Source organism: Bactrocera dorsalis, chromosome 4, assembly GCF_023373825.1.
Source record: "Bactrocera dorsalis isolate Fly_Bdor chromosome 4, ASM2337382v1, whole genome shotgun sequence".
Taxonomy (NCBI): domain Eukaryota; kingdom Metazoa; phylum Arthropoda; class Insecta; order Diptera; family Tephritidae; genus Bactrocera; species Bactrocera dorsalis.
The window spans coordinates 6,447,870-6,467,251 of record NC_064306.1 but is presented as its reverse complement, the minus strand read 5'-3'; the positions used below and the strand labels follow the sequence as shown (position 1 = coordinate 6,467,251).

General features: G+C 32.8%; 1 protein-coding gene across 1 annotated transcript in view; it reads right to left on the bottom strand.

Annotated features, from left to right (window-relative positions):
- LOC105232238 (voltage-dependent T-type calcium channel subunit alpha-1G) overlaps positions 1-19,382 on the bottom strand; it is a 227,316-nt gene that overhangs the window by 105,250 nt on the left and 102,684 nt on the right. The window lies entirely within an intron of this gene.

The following is a 19,382-nucleotide window of genomic DNA, read 5'->3' as shown; positions in this document are numbered from 1 at the left end:
TAGCGAAAACTGCAACAACAACAACAACAAACAAAAGCGAAACTGTAAACTGGTAGCATTGTGCACATCATTGCAGGGGTGGGAGAGAGTGCAAGCCGAGGGGATGAGTCTCTGGTATTTCAAGAGTGCCTGTGCAATACAACCTTCAACATGTTTCCTTCCGTTGTGGTTAATGCATTTTCGAAAACACTGTGTGTACATCAAGCAGGTGCACAATGAAGCTACAACAACTGGAGAAAAACCAAGGCGATAACGCAAAAGTGGAAAATAGCAACAACAAGTACGATAACAACAACTTGAGCACAATGCCAGTGATTTTCCTGATTTTCCATTGATTTTCTTTTTGCTCTTATTGTTCTTGCTTTTTTGTTTTTTTGCTTTTGTTGGTTTCGATTTTCTACTTTTGCTACAAATGTTGCCATATTTTCACAACAGCCACCACTCGCTTGCTGCGCTCCCCCGCCTGCATTTGTTTCTTTACGTCGCATATGTTTTTGTTCGCACGTCAGCTTTCTCCCGCCCTCCTTTTACGCTGCTTACGCCCACCTTTCAAGCTTCTCCCCTCGCCTTTCACGCCACCTCATTTATCTGCTAGAAGTTTGTTGCACATGCATCACCTGCGGCAGCTTGCAATGTGTTGCATGCTCGGATTTGTTGCGTGTAGCAGATTTTTTCCAACAAATTTTTCGCTTTGTTACCGCAAATTCCTCTTTACAGCTTCCCATTAATATGCGCTTGCCGCCTAAGGTTGTTTCGCTGGTCGGCTGCGTAGGGCTCAAGGCGTTCTTCACACAATGCCGTGGTTTTTTACTACTTTTCTTAGTTTCTTTCCGTGCTGTACTAAAGCCGATTGAAATTCTTTAGAGCAAAACTTTAATTTGAAAGAAAAAATTATGAATTCGAGACTTCTTGTTTCAACTTGTTTTTCTTTTCTAAATATTTATTAACACCTTCCAAAGATTCTTGGAGAGCAGTATTGAGCTAACAGTTTTGGTTTTTGTTAATTATGCACTAGTCTAGATGATGTTCCAAAGCTTCAATGTATCAAAAATTATTATACGGCTGCTATAAATTTAATCCTTACGCTTATCGTATAAAAACCAGACCGATATCACCGATCAAAATGTGTTGCGGAAAGAATATGGAGAAGAGCAAAATTTTACTTGAAAACGATTGACATTAAAAAAATTTAGTACACACTTTTTTGGTTTAGTCCAAATATTTTTAGTACACATTTTCAGTACTAAACTCTTGGCACATATTCTTAGTATACATTTTTTAGAACAAAATTTTTAGTAGAAAATTTTTAGTACAATATTTTTCCTACTATTTGAGAGAACTTTTTCACTTTTTGACAGAAAAAGGTCATTTAAAAGTTTAGTACACATTTTTTAGTACAAAATTGTTAAAATAAAATTTAATTTTTCTTACTCTTTGAGAGCAATTTTTGACAGAAAATAGGTCACTTAAAAGTTTAGTACACATTTTTTAGTACAAAATTGTTAATATAAAATTTTTAGCACAAAATCTTTCTTATTCTTGGTACACATTTTTTAGTATTCAATATTTAGTACAATATTTTCCTTACTTGTTTAGAGCCTTTTTTTATTTTTTGGAAAAAAATTTTTATTAAACAAGTTTAGTACAAATTTTTTAGTATACAATTTTTAGTACAATATTTTTCATACTCTTTGAGAACGCCTTTTTACTTTTTAGTACAAAAAAAAAATTAATTAAAAATTTTAGTACTAAATTTTTTTGTATAAAATTTTTAATAAAATATTTTTCTCCTTCTTGCGAACACTTTTTACTTTTTTGTAAAGAAAATTGCCGTTAAAACTAATAATATAATACTTTTTAAACTTTTTGTGTCAAATTTTCATTTGAAATAAAAACAAATTTCAAGTCTCGGGATGATATTTTTTATTACTGAAATGTCGTGCTAAAATGTGGTTGAAACCAGGAAAATTAGTAGTAAAGACGATTAAAAAATTGATGAATTTTCTGTTAGTACTAAATTTTTATACCTAAAAGATTAGAAAAAAACTTTCATAATTTCAAATATCTTGTCAGAACTTTTAGTTATCAAATGTACTTATTAAAAATTGTTGATATATTGGGGTTAGTACTAAAAAGTAGTACAAAAATTTAGTAAAAAAATTTGTTGTAATATACAAATCCCGTTAGTACTAAAAAGTTCTAAAAAAATTTAGTGCAAAAAACTTTTGTGCAATTTTATAAAAAATACTGTTAGTACTAAAAATGTAGTACTAAAAAGTACAATTTTACAATTCCAAATATTTAGTGCCAAATTTTAGTAATAAAATTTGTGTATAAAAACGGTTATTAAGATCTGTTTGAAACTATGTAAAATTAGTACTAAAAATATTTAGTATAAGAAATTTTGTAATATACAATTCCCGTGAATACTAAAAAGTACTAAAAAATTTTAGTACAAAATATTTTTTGTGTAATTTTTTAAAAACACTGTTAGTACTAAAAATTATGTTCTAAAAGCTACTAAAAAATTTTAGTACAAATAATTTTTGTGCCTAATCATATAAATTCTGTTAGCACTAAAATTTTTCACAGTATGATTTTCTTTTTTAATTTTATTAATATGGATTTTAGAACTCACCGCTCTAAATATATTTTGGCACATTTTCCACCCAAATCACCCAACTCAGTCCACTGTGCCGCTTTTAATAAAAGTATCAATAACATTGGCACAACCACTTAATTAAGTCGCTGTCTGTCACATATCAAGCACCGTTATCACAACGAAATGACAAACGGCGACAATAACCAGGGTTGAGAATGTAAAATGGTAAACCATTAAAAGGCGCAATTCTCGTGGGCGAGAACACAATCGAGCCACATAAAGTCAAGCATCAGCACGCAACAAAACCGCAAGCATAACGGCGGCAGCAAGGCACAAACAGAACGCGCAACAAATGCCAAAACCACATTAGCTATACCAAAGACAGCTTATTAGCACCAAAGCACCCTCAAAGCTATCTAACGCTCGCCACACCGCCTCATTGTGCCCCCACCTCCACAGCTATCTAACCGCTCTCTTTGCATCTTTGACGCTTTTATCTTGTCAATGTGCGTTTCGCTTTACCGCTTTTTTTGGGTGCCAGGGTGTTCTACTTTTAGGCATGTGTGCCTCCTCACCACACGCACACAATCATATTTGAATACCCCTCAGTATGTGTGTTTGCATAGGTAATTTATTGCTTACTTTCCTTGTTCATATCTTTTATGGCTTTCCTGGCCAACATATCAGCAACGCGATTTATTTATTTACGAGCATTTCATGTTCCGTTATTTTTTGCTCGCTTTTGGAAATTTATGCCTCATAAAGTTGTCGCACAGCAAATAAATATGATACGGAATAAATTCGCATATCAGATTTGTGTACATATGTATGTATGTAAGCATGTGTGTGTGATATGCTGACAATTTATAAAAAATATATTTGTTTTTCATATGCAAATATGCGTGTGTGTGTGTGTGTTAAAATTCATGCGTGTCAATTTAAATGGCGCCAATGTATGCTGATATGCCGGCGATATCCTTGTAGTGTGTGTGTGGCTCCTAGCAGTTCATTGAACGCCGAGTTATGAAAGCTTTTAGCGAAATTAAACGCCAGATTGAAGTGTATGTTGTTATGCGCTTATGACAGCCGGAAACATGAAAGCTGCATGAATATTTCTAAAAACTTTTTAAGTTCAATGAAGAACTGGTATCAAGGAAAGCTATAGAAAAAAATTCGTCAAAGTAAAATAAATGCTAAAACTACAATTAAAGCATTTTTTTCCAAGTGAATGTACTTTTTTATATATAATTATATAACGTGTTTATACATATATATAGTATATATTTCGAGCTAACCTCGAAAATATAGTAACCAAATTTTCGATCACACGAAAAAGACAGAAATTTGACGGCTGTTTGTCATTGAACTTTAGCAAAATCTACAACCGGGAGGCTAAATAATACCGCTAGAGGTTGTTGACTTCTGTAAAAGTAAAATAGAAAGGTCTTTGGTTTTTCTAAAGATCATACGCCTCAGGTTGTTGGCTTGGCTAAATGTAAACAGTCAATTTCAGTGTACTATGGTTGGTGTACTCACTAAATTTAAACAAAAGATTCATTAAACGCACCAACGGTCATTTACCTCAGGTTGTTGTCCTCATTGCATATAAAAAAAGCGTTATTGAGCTCAATAAAGGTAATTGGCCTCAGGATGTCTATTGAGCTCACTAAAAGTAAGCTAAATGGTTATTGAAATCACCTTAAGATGGGTTGTTGACTCCACTACAAATAAAAAAGGTGATATCCCTCAGGGAAGGATATTGACGAACTTAAAGATCAATAGACAGAAAGGTCATCGATTTCATTAGGTATCATAGACCTTGCTTGACACCTATAATAGGTCGCTATACACCTATTACAATAATTTTCCAACTTTTTTGAGGAAGTCACCTTATTATATCCCCCAATAAATGTTTATCAATCAATCTGTGAATTGTCTTCATGAAACTTACCTCAATAAAGGTCATTGACCTCTGGAAGTCTGTTAACCTCGTTTGAAGTATGGCAAATGGTCATTGAGATCACCTTAAGATGGGTTGTTGACTCCGCTAAAAGTAAGAAATGGTGACAAGCCTCAGGAAAGGAAGGCAAGCGCTACACGTCAATAAACAAAGGAGTCATTGAACTTTTTAGGCATCATACGTCTCGCTATATGTATATCTATTATACCTCCCTATACAAACATTACAAAAATTTTCAAACCATTTTCATACCATTTTCATGGCAAAATGTATAGAAATAGGTCAATATTGAACCTTTTTATTAAATTTGGATTTTCATTAAAATTTAAGTATGTATTTTATTTAATAAAGTCTCCGAAATTCGCAAATTTTAGGCATCTTGCCTGACTTAAAGCTTTAATAACAAAATTCTGTTAACTTTATTTTAGTTTTAGTACTTTTACTCCGAAAATCTTCCTTATATTAAATAGTAAAGCCTTTTGTTGTGTTTGTTTTGTGCTTTTTGCGTAGCTTATTTCCCTTTGCATTGTCTGCTTTTAGGCGCTTCACCACTTTATCTTTATTACCTGCTATACAAGTAATTCTATTCATGTCCACAACGACAGTTACAACAATGCTTTCCACATAGTGGTTGACCTCAACAGAAATTATTGACAAACAATCGATACAAAAGTAAGTGAAATACATAAACTTGTGCATATGTGTATTTACATATGCATTTAAATATATGTATAACTTCACACATATGCTAGCATAGCGTTATTTTTAAACGCCTACATTGCCTTTGTGGCATAAATTTGATTTTATCGCCTTTGATTTCTTTGTGCTTTCATCAAAAGCTTAAACAAATTATTTGAATAGCCGGCAAGTAAGGACGGCGGCGCAATTTAGTATGTTCAGTGGAGGAGCTGTGGGTGGAGAGTGATAGAAAATGTAGCTTTTTTTGCTGTTAGCATGTAATATACATTCAATGTAGCTTATTTTTTATTGTTACATACAATAAGCTGATTGTATACTCCTTAGTTTTGCTTTGACTCAGGCGTCACTCATACGCCATGTACGCCACTTTGTCAGCCATATGTCTGGGGCGTCATTTAACGTCCCTAATTGCCTGCTGGCGTGTTATTACTAATATAATTGTTATTATTATTGCATAAGCCAAATAAAAGTGTCACTTGGGTTTCATTTTAGCTTTCTGCTCCGCATGCAACCTCGCTCTTTTATATCAAATTTCATTTCGCGTGCTTTCTTTTCGATTTCTTCCTTCAATTCCACTTTACTTGAGTGCCAATCTCATTTGCTATCACATTACCGCCACTTTTCCCCACTAAACTTGTTTTGTTTCCATTTCGTTAAATTACAAACTGCTTCAAAGTCTGGCAACTCGCAACAGGTTTTCAATTACACACACCACCGCTCAGCCCAGCGCAGCCCTTCCCCTTTAACACCTGTACTAAGAAAGTTTTACGCTATTTTCAAAGAAGTTAGTTGTAACAGAAATAGTTGAGGCTAGACTGTGTTCCTTTAGCAACAACAAGTGGCAGCATTAAAATCTGTGTGTTGAATATAAAAGTTTTCTAAAATTTCTTTTGTTTCTCTTACACACTTTTAAGTTGTTTTGTACTCGCTGCCGTGCTTGCTAGTTGGAACAAAGCTCTCGCAGAGTCGAAAGCAACAATGGAAAGTAAAAAAAAAAAAATCGCAAAACTTTAGCAACAAATTGTAATGGAATGAAGTGGATAATAGAAAAGCTGCACGAAAATTATTTCAAGTTCGAAAAGTAGATTTAAAGTGCCGTTATTGCCACTAAGGGAATGACGAAGTTGGTATGTAAAGCGAAAGCCAACTTGAAGGTAAGAAAATATTCGCAAAGATATTAGTGTAGCTGTGCAACTACAAGCTAATTCAATAAAGGCTTTGGGAGCGCATATTGGGTGCACTTTTTCAAACGAGAGTAGATCTAGCTTTTCCTTGTAGAAGGGTTGTGTTCAAAGCTCAGCTTTATATCTATAAAATTTTCTTATAGAAGTCAATCGTTCAGAATTATTTACTTCTGTAAAGACAAAAAAAAAATCTAATAAATTTTAGTACACTTTTAATTTTTTTAAAATTATTTCTTTACTTTTGTCGAAGAAAAAAAATCTAGTAAATTTTAGTACACTTTTGGTACTTTTTAGTACAACATTTTTTTTTAATTATTTCTTTACTTTTGTCGAAGAAAAAAAATTCTAGTAAATTTTAGTACACTTTTAGTACTTTTTAGTACTAAATTTTTTAAATTATTTCTTTACTTTTGTCGAAGAAAAAAATTCTAGTAAATTTTAGTACCCTTTTAGAACTTTTTAGTACTAATTTTTTTCTTATATATTTATTTTTGTCAAAAGAAAAAGATACTTGATTCTTTAGTACTTTTTAGTACAAAATTTTTATAGAATTTTACAATAGTTTCAGTTATAGAAATTTAGTATTTTAGCTCAATTTTAATTTTTTTTAATATTATTTTTTCCGTAGAAATTATACACAAATTTAGTAAATTTTACAAAGAAATATAGAAAAATAAATTTTTATATTTTTTAGTACAAAATAACAATTGAATTTATTGAAAAAATACTTAAAAACTTTATTTCTATAAAAATTTGTATTACTTGTGTTTAAAAAATGTTTTTCTAAATTTTTAGGATTTTTCAATATTCCAGCATTTTTTTGCTAACCGATATTTTTTTTTTGTGGTTTTGAAATTGATTTTTAGAACTTTCCTCTAATAAAATTTGCAAGCAGTTAAGAAAATTGCATCAAACAAACAAATATACTCAATACCCGTACCACCAGTACAATCGCCGTGTAATTATTTCTCGAAATTCCCGCCTACCTTCTGCCCACACTCAATTTGTCACCGCGCAAATACTTATTTACAGCACACCGCACATACCAAAACGAAGACGTGAAATAAGCAATTGCTTAATCAACCCACTAAGCTGCTTACGCACACAAAAATTTTGTAAATACTTTACTTGTACTCGTCAACAGTCTATTAGTTGCATATACGCCATGTTGGCTGCCTTAGAAACACCCCCAATAATACTATGTAGTAAAGAAAGTAGGTCTGCCGCCCACGCTTAATTAACGCATTAACAGTAAGCAGCGCACAGCGCTAGCGATAAAACAACAACAATACCAACGCTGTTTATTAGGCAAATTAATGGTAATAAGTAAGCGGTCGTAAAAATCGTTGCGAAAAAAGGTAGCCAAACGCAAAATTCAGTTAACTAAGCATGCTTGTTTTTATTGCTGCTCTCTCAGATCTTTTAACTACCGTTATCGGTAATGTTAACAATTCTGTTATGCTTATTTGATTGCTTTATTCGTGTGTACTGGATATTTGTTATTTTTTCGCGACTCTTCAATTACCTTGACTTTGTGGCAAGCAGCGTAAACATCAAAGAATTCAAATGTCAGCTAGTCATTTTGTCATTTCAAGAATTTATACAAATTACAGTGTTTATATATTTAGGCTTTCATGTCAATCAGACCTACAAATTAGTGTTGGTGTCGCCCAATTTTTCATTTTTTGCCAAATGTTGTTACTTTTATACCCTCAACAATGTATATTAAGTTTGCCACGAAGTTTGTAATACCCAGATGTCAACTACAGAGTTCCAACAAAGTTTACGCATGGTTACATATGTAAATGATCAACCGTGACGAGCTAAGTCAATTTAGCCATGACTTTTGTCTGCCTGCCTGCCTGTCTGTATATAGGCGATTTAATACCTCAGAACTTGAGATATCGTTCCGAAATTTTACACACGTTTTTTTCTCTTTAGGTAGCTACTTATTTGTCTGAACGGCCGATATCGGACCAATATTGTATAGAGCTACCCTACAAACTGACCCATCAAAATCAAGCCCTTGTATGAACAACTCTTTTATTTGAAAAGATATCTTAACGAAATTCGGCACGGATTATGGTATAAGACAACGCTACAATATTCGAACATATGGTTCAGATCGGACCACTATGGGGTATAGCTGCCATACAAACCCAACTATCAAAAGTAAGTCCTTGTACAGAAAACTTTTTTATTTAACAAGATATCCTTACGAAATTCGGCACAGATTATTTCTCAAAGCCATATTACAATCTCCGGAAGAATTGTTCAGATCAGACCACTATAGCATATAGCTGCCATACAAAATGAACGATCAAATTGAAGATACATTTTTTTATATCGTTTTATGCACTTGTGAAGGGTATTGTAGCCACAGTGCAGCCCAAGCTAATGTTTTTTCTTGTTGTTGTTTTCATTTTTGTTACATTTGTTGCCCCCTTTTGCATTTTTGCTGTTATCATTGTAATATTTTCTGTTATTACTGTAACTGTGTTGTTATTATTGCAATTTTTGTTTTTATTATTGCCAGTTTTGTTGTTATTATTGCCATTTTTCTTGTTATTATTTCCATTTTTGCTGTTATTGCTGTTATTCTTGCTTTATTGTTGTTGTGCCTCGTTAGCGCAGTCATCTTATACAATATATCAGCTTCTTAATTGGTCCATTAATGTGCACTTTCCTCGTTAAGGTCCTTGTAAATATGTTTGCCGACGCTTAGTTCCCCATTTTACATGCCACAAATGTGTTTTTCACCTAAACAAGTGTGCATGTCAATATTTTACGTATTGCCTCTCCTAACAATTTCTTTAAAATAAGCAGTTTTTCATACCCAGCGCACTTTTTCTGTATAAAAATGCTTCTTTTTCGCTGCGCTGTCTGCCTCTTAACACGCTGTAGCAAGCATTAAACCATTAAAACCATTTAGGGTCACAGAGTACCCTTAGTTGTTGTGGTCTCCATGCATTCCTTTGTCACAAAGTTTGTACATTTACCGTTATTGTGCTGCTTCAACAGCACCCCCGTAACCTCTAATCTGCCGCTTAGCACTTTCTACACTTACTAAGCGCCCTTTTTGCATGCTGCCACAAATTTTTATGTGCTGCTACTACAAGCTTACTAAATCGCATAGTTCAAGACCCAAGACTTTGGGTAAATTTGCTTAAATTTTATGTGCGCTTCTTATAGCCTACACATAAGCGTGTGGCTGTTTGCAAGTAGCTATTGTAAGGCATCAAATTATTGACCTCAAACCAGGCGCGTAGTGTATTTTTGTGGCACAGTGTAGTCGCTTATATTTCATACACTAATAAACCGCTTAAAAAGCTGGCACATTTTAGCCTGAAATATGAGTTAACTAGCACCCTGCATATAACTCCCTTTATGCATATATTTGGCCAACCCACTTGCAGCTAATAAATTGCGCTTAAAATGACTCAGACGATGTAATCGGTAGATAGTCATTTTGGGTGGGCGCACCAACGACAACAGCAACAGTTAAGCTCATTTAATTGACTGACAGTTTCATACATGCATTTATGTATGTGTGTGAGTGTGCACGTCAATGTGCTTGTCGTCAGCGTCAACAGCCGCATTGGTTGCTAGGTTGTAAAGGTCGTTGCTTTGAGCAGTAGCAGCAGCTGCTGCGATAAGAAATTTCCCTCACACATAATAACAATAACTTGAGGTTGCGTATACGACATGGCTTACCGCAGGCAAATTCAGCTATTCCGTCTGACGGAGACACATTTAGTGCGGTTGTGACGTGCCATTAGAAAGTCTTTTAATGAAGGACTCGACCATTTGCATAAGCGCAATTTATTTTTGTATTTTTTATAAAGTTAATGCAATTAGGAAAAATATATATATATACCAATACATACATACATGTAATAAATTTGCGTAAAAATGTATGAAATTTGTGGCTTCAACATATAATATGCGCAATTTAATTGTGCCTAAAAACGTTTTCCAAATATGTATAAATAAACATAAAATAAACTTAGTACTAAAATTGTAAAAAAGTACAAATATAATAAATAAAAAATATTCGATCTTAAAATTGATGAATTGTGTATAGCTCTGTCTCATTCATCCCTTTACTTCCTCAGTTAAGTATATTTAGTACTAATAAATATAAATACTACAAATATGGGTACTAGAAGTACTAAAAATTGATTCTTTCCTAGTAAAAAGGCGACGAATTGGTGCTTGTAGAGACGATATTCATACAACTTCAATTGAGTATTAAAAATTTTATTAACAAAAATATGAGTACTAAAAGTGTACTAAAAACTAAATTATTGACAGAAAAATGTTGAGCGGTTTGAATATGTATAGACCATATTTACACAACATTAGTTAAACACCAAACATTTTAGTACTAAAAATATGTGTACTAAAAATGTACTAAAATTAAGTTTTTTCCAGCTATAAGAAAACCAATTGGCGCATGTGAAAACACTACGCACACAACCTGAACTAAGTACGAAAAATATTTGTACTAAAAGTGTACTAAAAATTGAATTCTTGACAGGAAAACGTAGACCTGCAGAAGCGAAATGAATCAAATTACCATATACTCACAACTTTTTTTTTCAAATTTGATTTAATTTTAAATTTTTTAAATTAAATTTTTTTTTTTCAAATTTGTAAGTATTTTGCCGTACTTATTTTTTTATTAAGTTTTTTTATCTAAAAATATTTTCGTCGTTAAAACATTTTTAATTTGAACGGCTTTATTCAGTTTTTTTTTATTTAAATAGATTTTTAAAAGGTTCTGAATAATTATTGCTTTATTTAATTTTTTTTTCTTTCATTAAAAATTTAAAATTTTTTAATTTAAATAGATTTTTTAAAAATTTTAAATTATTATCGCTATATTTCATTTTTTTCCAATTTATTTAACATTTTTTAAAATATTTTTACGTTATTAAATTTTATTAAATTTTTTTTTGATTTTTCGGTTAAAATTTTTTGTTTGAAATTTTTAATTAAAATTTTTTAATTCCCATATTACCTAATTTCCAAAATTTATTAAAAACAAATTACTATAAATTTATTAATATAATGCAAAAATTTCTCATTTACTTGGTATTTAATTGCTTCAACAGCTGCATTTGATGACTGCGACGGTTTTTCGCTCAACCAAATGCATATTACTCATTTTAAATGCATTAAATTTGCTTACACAAATTACGTTACCCAAAGCGACATGAAGTTGGCTTGTGTGTACACATGTATGTGTGCATGCACCCATCACTTTTGTTAGCAACAATAACTAATATGCAAATGCAACACAAATTACCGCCACCAATCGTGGCAGCAGCTGCAGACGGAACATGTCATAACATGACACAGCAACAAACAAGTGGCTGACAAACAAAAACCGAACAACAATTCAACAACAACAGCTTGTATAGAAGGGTGTATAGTATAGTACACACACATTTATTTATATATTTGTGGTGGGCGCTGAGTGTGTGTGCGCAACGCTATCAATCATCTATAACATTTATTTGCTTATATTGATTTTATATGCGGCTAGCGACCGCTTGCTGGTTCACATGTGAAATATATACATATATGCATGTATATCTACTTATGTACATATATGTTTTATGGCTTTATCTACAATCATATATTGCTGGTACCCCTCGCTCTTGTAATTTCCATACACTTGGGAGACCCCCTACATTCATATTGCCACAAATCATTTTAACGCTTGAACTCCATATATGTATATGTGAAACGCTAACACAAGCATACACACACACCCATACATACTTTCTTTCACGGCTCGCAATGAAGTTGTAATTCGCCACAGCTGTTGCACAAACCAAATTTCCTCACTTTAATAGTTTGCTCGTCGCGTACCACCCACGACCCGCGCACAACGCATGCAAATAGCGGCGCTCGTAACTCAACAATACAACTTAAAAGCGGCGATTTTATGTTTACACACTCGTATTTCATTGCTGCAGCATTACACACACGCACACGTGCTCATATGGCGAACACACTGCAATATGGTAGTTGGTCGGACAGGGCGTATGAGTGACATTAATGGTCGTTTGCAAAGAGTCACATTGTCAGTTATTAACATTTCAATTGCTACGTAAATGCAAATTTTTATGACGCAACGGTGCAGCGTAAGTTAGAAAAGCACTCGCTTTGGGTAAGGTGTGGTAATAATTTTTGAGACACTCACTTTATGGTTTTTGGTGAATTGCGGTAATACGCTTGGGTTTTAATGGAGGCAGAGTTATTAATGCTTAATTTTGGTGCATAAATTGTACATTTTTCGTTGGTAATGCTAATTAAAATATTTTAGTAAATTTAAAAATATTTTTTACTCTAAGAGTTCCGTACTATAACTTTTTCTTAAAATATGTAGAAATTGTAGTAAAAGTTTGCATTAAAAAAATTTATTGAAAAATTTGTACCAAAAATTTTGTACTAAAAAGTTTGTGTGTACTAAATTTGTACTAAAAGCATCAGTCACTCAAAAAAGTTGGTGGGAGTAGCAAGTTTTTAGTTAATTGTTATTATAAAATATAAAATCTGAATTGTTTATTAAAATTTAGTTGAAAAAGGTTACTAAACTTTTAGTACAAAATTTTTTGTACAAAATTTTAATATCAAAAAATATAAAGTTTGAAATATTGCTGAAAAAATGTGTACTAAATTAGTACTAAAATCATAAGTCACTGAAAAAGGTGGTGAGAGCATCAGGTTTTTAGTAAAGGGTCATTATAAACTATAAAATTTTCAATATTTGTTGAAAAAATGTGTACTAAATTAATACTAAAATCATAAGTTACTGAAACAAAGGTGGTGAGAACATCATTTTTTTTTGTTCGGTCATTATAAAATCTGAATTGTTTATTAAAATTTAGTTGAGAAAAGTTTACTAAGCTTGTAGTACCATTTTTTGTACTAAATTTGTACTAAAAATGTATTATTAAATTTCAGTACAAAACTTTTGTACTATTTTTGTGTTTTGTTCTAAAAATTTTAGTACTAAATTTGTACTAAAAATTTGGTACTAAATTTAAATACTAATTTTTTGTACTATTTTTATGTTTTTGTACTAAAATTTAGTACCTAATTTTTTTTACATTTTACATTAACAAATTTTAATTAACTAAAGCCCGCTAAATTTGTTCCCAAATGCAAAAAAAAAATAATATTTCATTCTCTGTAGAATACTTGTTCCGAAATATTAAGTTTCAATTTTTCTTTTGCAAAAGTTATACTACTTGTTTTGTACTAAAATCCATACCACTTAAGTCTCTATATTATAACGCGTATTCTTGTACTAAATTCTCTCTGCCACGCTCCCCTTAATTTGTACAAACTCTACAAGAGCTTTTTGAATTAATTCCACACAAAAGCCTTAATTGGCTACATGCGTCTTACTGTCGAAACATTTCCGCTGAAAAATTTTTCCACCAAAAAAATATTAATCTACTTTCAATTGCAGCCAAAAGCAACTTGTGCGCATTAATGCGTACGAATTCATCAATTCGGTATGAATTTATTGCATTTTTATAGCTGCCATCGTCACTCAGACACACACATGGTTGTGCCAGCCTTGCAACGAGGCGGTGATTAAACCACACACTTGTGCAGCGAATTAAATGCGGTAAAGTTGTGTTCACCAAGGCGTTTGGGGGCATGGATCGAGTGCGGTCTGCAGCAATTTGTGCGGGAATTGTGTGTTTATTTAACGAATGCGTGGCATGTCAGCGCGTTGCACGTTTAACAATAACACGCACACACATGTATATAAATTTATATATTTGTACATACACATATAGTCTTATTTCTTGTTGGCGCACCATATGAAATGCTTAGCGGTCAAGCAGCGCGTCAGAGTGGCATATTTCCTGGGCAAATTATATGACATGGCACTGCATAACTGTTTATATCCATATCATGTATACACTCGTATGCTTGTAAATATGTATCACATGCTTCTCACGCCATATTTTCCATAATTAACATGCCTGCATACAAATTAAGTTGAGGTTACGTATACGCCTAGGCGTCCAATTAATTGTTGAAGGCAATTTCAAGCGCTCACAGCGACACTCGCCAACAAAGCGTTATTTCAGTATTCAAAAAACCGAATGCCATCCATTAGCAGCTCCCATGTGACCACTCGATTGCCTTCATCCATACAAAACGCCATTGATTTGTGCCGTCATTTCATTTCAATGTTAACCTGCGTATGCTTTTGGCAAAAATTGCATGCATTGTTTGCTTTTTCTGTATGTGTGTATATGGATTTTCATGTTTTTCGCCCACAAGTCACCGTTGACATTCCCTATACACATTTACGTCCTTGTCTGCTTGGAAGTATCAGCCACTTCGCCTGCCTCTCCTGCGTTCCTCATCAGCCTTATTACTTATCATTATATATGCCATTGCTTGCGCGTTTTCCCAACGGCTATATTATGCACGTCATACCCTCTTACTGGTGTATATGCAAATTTGTGTGCATTAATATATATGTACACATATATACCTCCATATAATAGCGTCGACTTTTGCCCTGCCAATAATTACACACATTGATTGTCTGCCCTCACCATTTTACAAAGTCATAAAATTGCAGTGTTGTTGCTGTTGCTATTTGTGATAGGAAAATATTGAAGTTAAACATATATATTCACTCACGAGGCTCGCATACATACGTACATACTCACATATGTGTTAAAAAATACCATTTTAGCTAAGCTTCTACTTGTTTGGTCGCTATGTTGTGGTTTATGGCATATAAATATGCCGGTTGTTGTTTGGTTTTATGCTAACGGAGTTCATAATAACACAAGCAAGAACGTTGTTCGTACAGTCTACCCTGTTCAGCCGTACTTCTCGTACTGGAAATTCCAAATGTGTCTGTAAAAATATACTCGGTGAGGTTGAGTAAGTTTAGGTCGTGGGGACAAAATATTGGAACTGACCCAATGCTGCATATAGAGGATTGGGTGGACGAAATCTGGCTAAGCTATTTGAGAAATATTCAGGTTCTCACATAACTCTCACGGTGGAAAGAGGTCAATTATCAGTGTTCGAAAATTCTTCGAAATTCGAATTCGAACAACAGAGGAAAGAAAGGTCTTGTATCAGTACTCGAAAAATATTCGAAATTCGAAAATAGAGTCGAAGTAAAACATATACCTAAAATAAAATTCTTCAAAATTCGAACAATGGAGTAGAGAGAAGGCACACATTCGAAAATCATTCCAAATTTGAATTCTAGGAATAGAGCAGAGAGAGGCCATATATTAGTGTTCGAAAATCCTACGACTTTCGAATTCAACCAATAAAATGGAGAAAGGTCATATATGAGTGCGAAAATTCATTGAAATTCGAATTCGAACAGTAAAGTGAAGAATGATCACATTTCAGTATTTTAAAAATTCTTCAATTCGAAAATAAAGCAGGGAGAGCGTTTCGAAAATAAAGCAGGGAGAGCGCATATATTAGTCTTCGAAATTTCTTTGAAGTTCGAAATCGAACAATGGAACATTTTTGAAATTATATCAGTTTTCGAAAATGTTTTGAAATTCAAATTAGAGTAGATAGTGGATATAGGAAAATTTTTGAAATTCGATTTCGAACAATAATTTGGAGAGAGTTCATAAATCAGCATTCGAAAAATTGTTTTATATTCGAATTTTAACAATAGAGTGGAAATATAGCATATATCAGTATTCGAAAAATTCTTCGAAATACGAATTTGAACACGAAAGTGGAGCTCAGTCTTCAAAAAAATTTCGAAAAATTCGAATTCGAACAACCTAAGGCCACATCAGGCAATGTATTACTGTACTCTTTAGAGAAACAGTTGTTGATTATGATAAATTTTCTTATATTGAATATTGAAATTTGTCTTCCTTTTAAACTATTATAACTGTTTTTTTTTTAATTTTTATAACCGTTCTTTTTTAACTTTTTATCTAAAAAATTTTATTTAAATTTCCAATACATATTCTTACTGGTAAAATTTCATTTTGGCGACTTGCTTGATTGCATGCTCACAGCTAACACCTTATTATCTCTGTGCGTATCGATAAAATTTTCATCGCCACAACGGCGCCAGTAAATATAGCATCGTTGTGAGTTGAGAGGTACACATATACTTACACGTACATACATATATGGTATACAGATATGTTAATATACATATATACAACGCACAAGCGTTACTGAGCTCATTTAAAATGCAGCAGTTGTTGTTTTTCATATAAGAAATACAGTCGATACATTCGAGTAAGCATATATGAGTACACACAGCAGGGCGCTTGTTTCTAAATAGCTGCGTCTATATGTACCCTTGCTCACGCATACAACAATAACGTCATCTACTTGCACTTGCAAATCGATATTTTATTACTTTTGCTGCCTGGCTCAGCGCAAGGGTTAGACTGACAATGTCAATTTGTTGCCTGCCACATAACCCCACTTTATAGCCTCGCTATTTTTTATGTTTTGCCGTTACTACCAATCGCCATTTCGCTCTACGGGTCTTCAATTATAATTAAACGATAAATCCCTTGCTTTCATTGCGTTCAATGTTTGTGCATCTCAATTATTGTACTCCGCTTTGCACCTTTAGCGATTTGTGAGTGCGAGAGCAGGCTAGGTTAGTTGCTTCCTCTCTCTCTCTATTTCGCTGGCACTCATGTAGCTTAACGCGCCCGAGCAATTAAGCACTTAAGCCAATTTTAGGTCAATTCGGTAAGCATTCTGTGGTCAACTATTGTTTATTGATGCGTATATTAGCGGCTGGCGGCAAAAAGGTGTTGGCAGTATTAGCGGGAAAAAGTTTTTAACGCAAAAAATATATATTAAAATATTCGAATTGTTTTGACAAAAAAAATATATATATACAAAAATATTTGAAACATTTGCAGTAGCTTAAACATAACTTTTTATTTACTGTTTTCAGCTTGGCATTCGAATTTTTCCTTATTTGGTTCTAGACAAAAACAAAAAAATTTCTATTTTTTTTATTTAAGGTATTAAAAAAATACTTTGTATTAAAAAAGTTATAAAAATTCATAGAAAATTGTTTCACATTCGAAGTATTTAATAAATATTGGCTTTTTGTGGTTTCACGTCACTTTAAATTTGAAAAGTGTATGGTTTGAGAAGCAGTAGAGCTTTTAAATAGTAGACTATATGATCCAAGTTGCTTTTAAATTCCGCGACTTTGAAATTCTAATATTTATTCGTTACGGTTATTTGGATGTCAGAATTTATAAATACCCCCAATATCATCAATTAACTTAACTTGACTTGACTTAACTTAACCTTAACTGAACTTAACTCATTTAATTTACAGAACTTAACTTAACCTTAACTTAACTTAACTTAACTCATTTAATTTGACTTAACTTGACTTAACTTAACTTAACTTAATTTCACTTAACCTTAACCTAATTTGACTTAACTTCACTTAACTTAACTTAACTTAACTGAACTTAACTTAACTTAACATAACCTTAGTATAACTTTAAATAAACTTAACTTAACCTTAATTGAACTCAACTCATTTAATTTACTTAACTTAATTTAACTTGGCTTAACTTAACTTAACTTGAATTAACTTAACCTTAGTATAACGTGAAATCAACTTAACTTAACTTTAACTGAACTTAACTCATTTAATTTAGCATTTCTGAATTTTAACTTAACTTAATCTTAACTTAACGTAACTTAACCTTAACTGAACTTAACTTAACTTAACTTAACTCAATTTAACTTGGCTTAACTTAACTTAACTTAATTTAACTTGACTTAACTTAACTTAACTTAACCTCAACTGAACTTAACTTAACGTAACTTAACCTTAACTGAACTTAACTTATTTAATTCACTTAACTTAACTTAACCTTAACTTAACTTCACATAACCTTAACTTAACTTAAACTTAACCTAACCTTTCTGCACTGAACTTATTCATGTTTAACCTCATTTATTTCCACGAGACTTGATACCATAATAACCTCTATGAAACTGATATTTGCACAATGCACCAACAACAAACACCGACGTAAACTTTAATTCAATCAACAACAACAAAGAAAGCGTTCGTAATAATAGAAAATTGCGTGAATTGTTAGAAGATAACAAAGCCATAGAAAGTGACAATACCGTAAATGCTATACATGCTTGATGTGAATAAATTTACAACAAAAACAAAAACCAACAACAACATTGCAACAAATTGTTGCACTTCGTTTAGAACATTTGTGCGGTTTTCTTTGTGCCACAAGTGGCATGCGAGATATTTTGGCCCGCCATCGTTGTTGTTGTTGTTATTATTGTTGTAGCACTACTTAGAAATTGCTACTCATCCAGCTTGTTATTGTTATTGCTAACTTTCGAGTGTGCGTGACAAGGCGCCACCGTTTCACTTGATTTGTTTCGCTTAGTAAGCTACATGTTGTATTTTTGTTGTTTTTATTGTGTTATTACTGCGCTCATGTTGCATATAAGCACATGCTTAGTTACACATATTACACCGGTTGCATGCCACATAGTCTCCTGCCATTGTCCACGTAGAAATCTTCAGCAAGCTTCGCTCGCTCACGCGCTTACCACTTGCTTAAGATGTTGTTGTTGTTGTTATTTATGTTATTGTGGCTGTTAAATATGCTGCATGTGGCGACATGTGGCACAGCTGGTGGAGGCAAATTGAAATTTTGCGCATTACGCGTGTGTTAAGCACAACAATTTGCAATTTGTAAGGCAGCGCACACGCACATGCGCATTAAGCTGCTTGTTGGTGTATACTCGTATGTGTGTGTGTGCGTACTAGAGCACCGCGTACTTAGAGTGCCTTGAAGTGCATTAAGCTGGAAAATATTTACATGCGCTGCAGACGATTTGCAACATTTCGCAGTAATAACGGTAT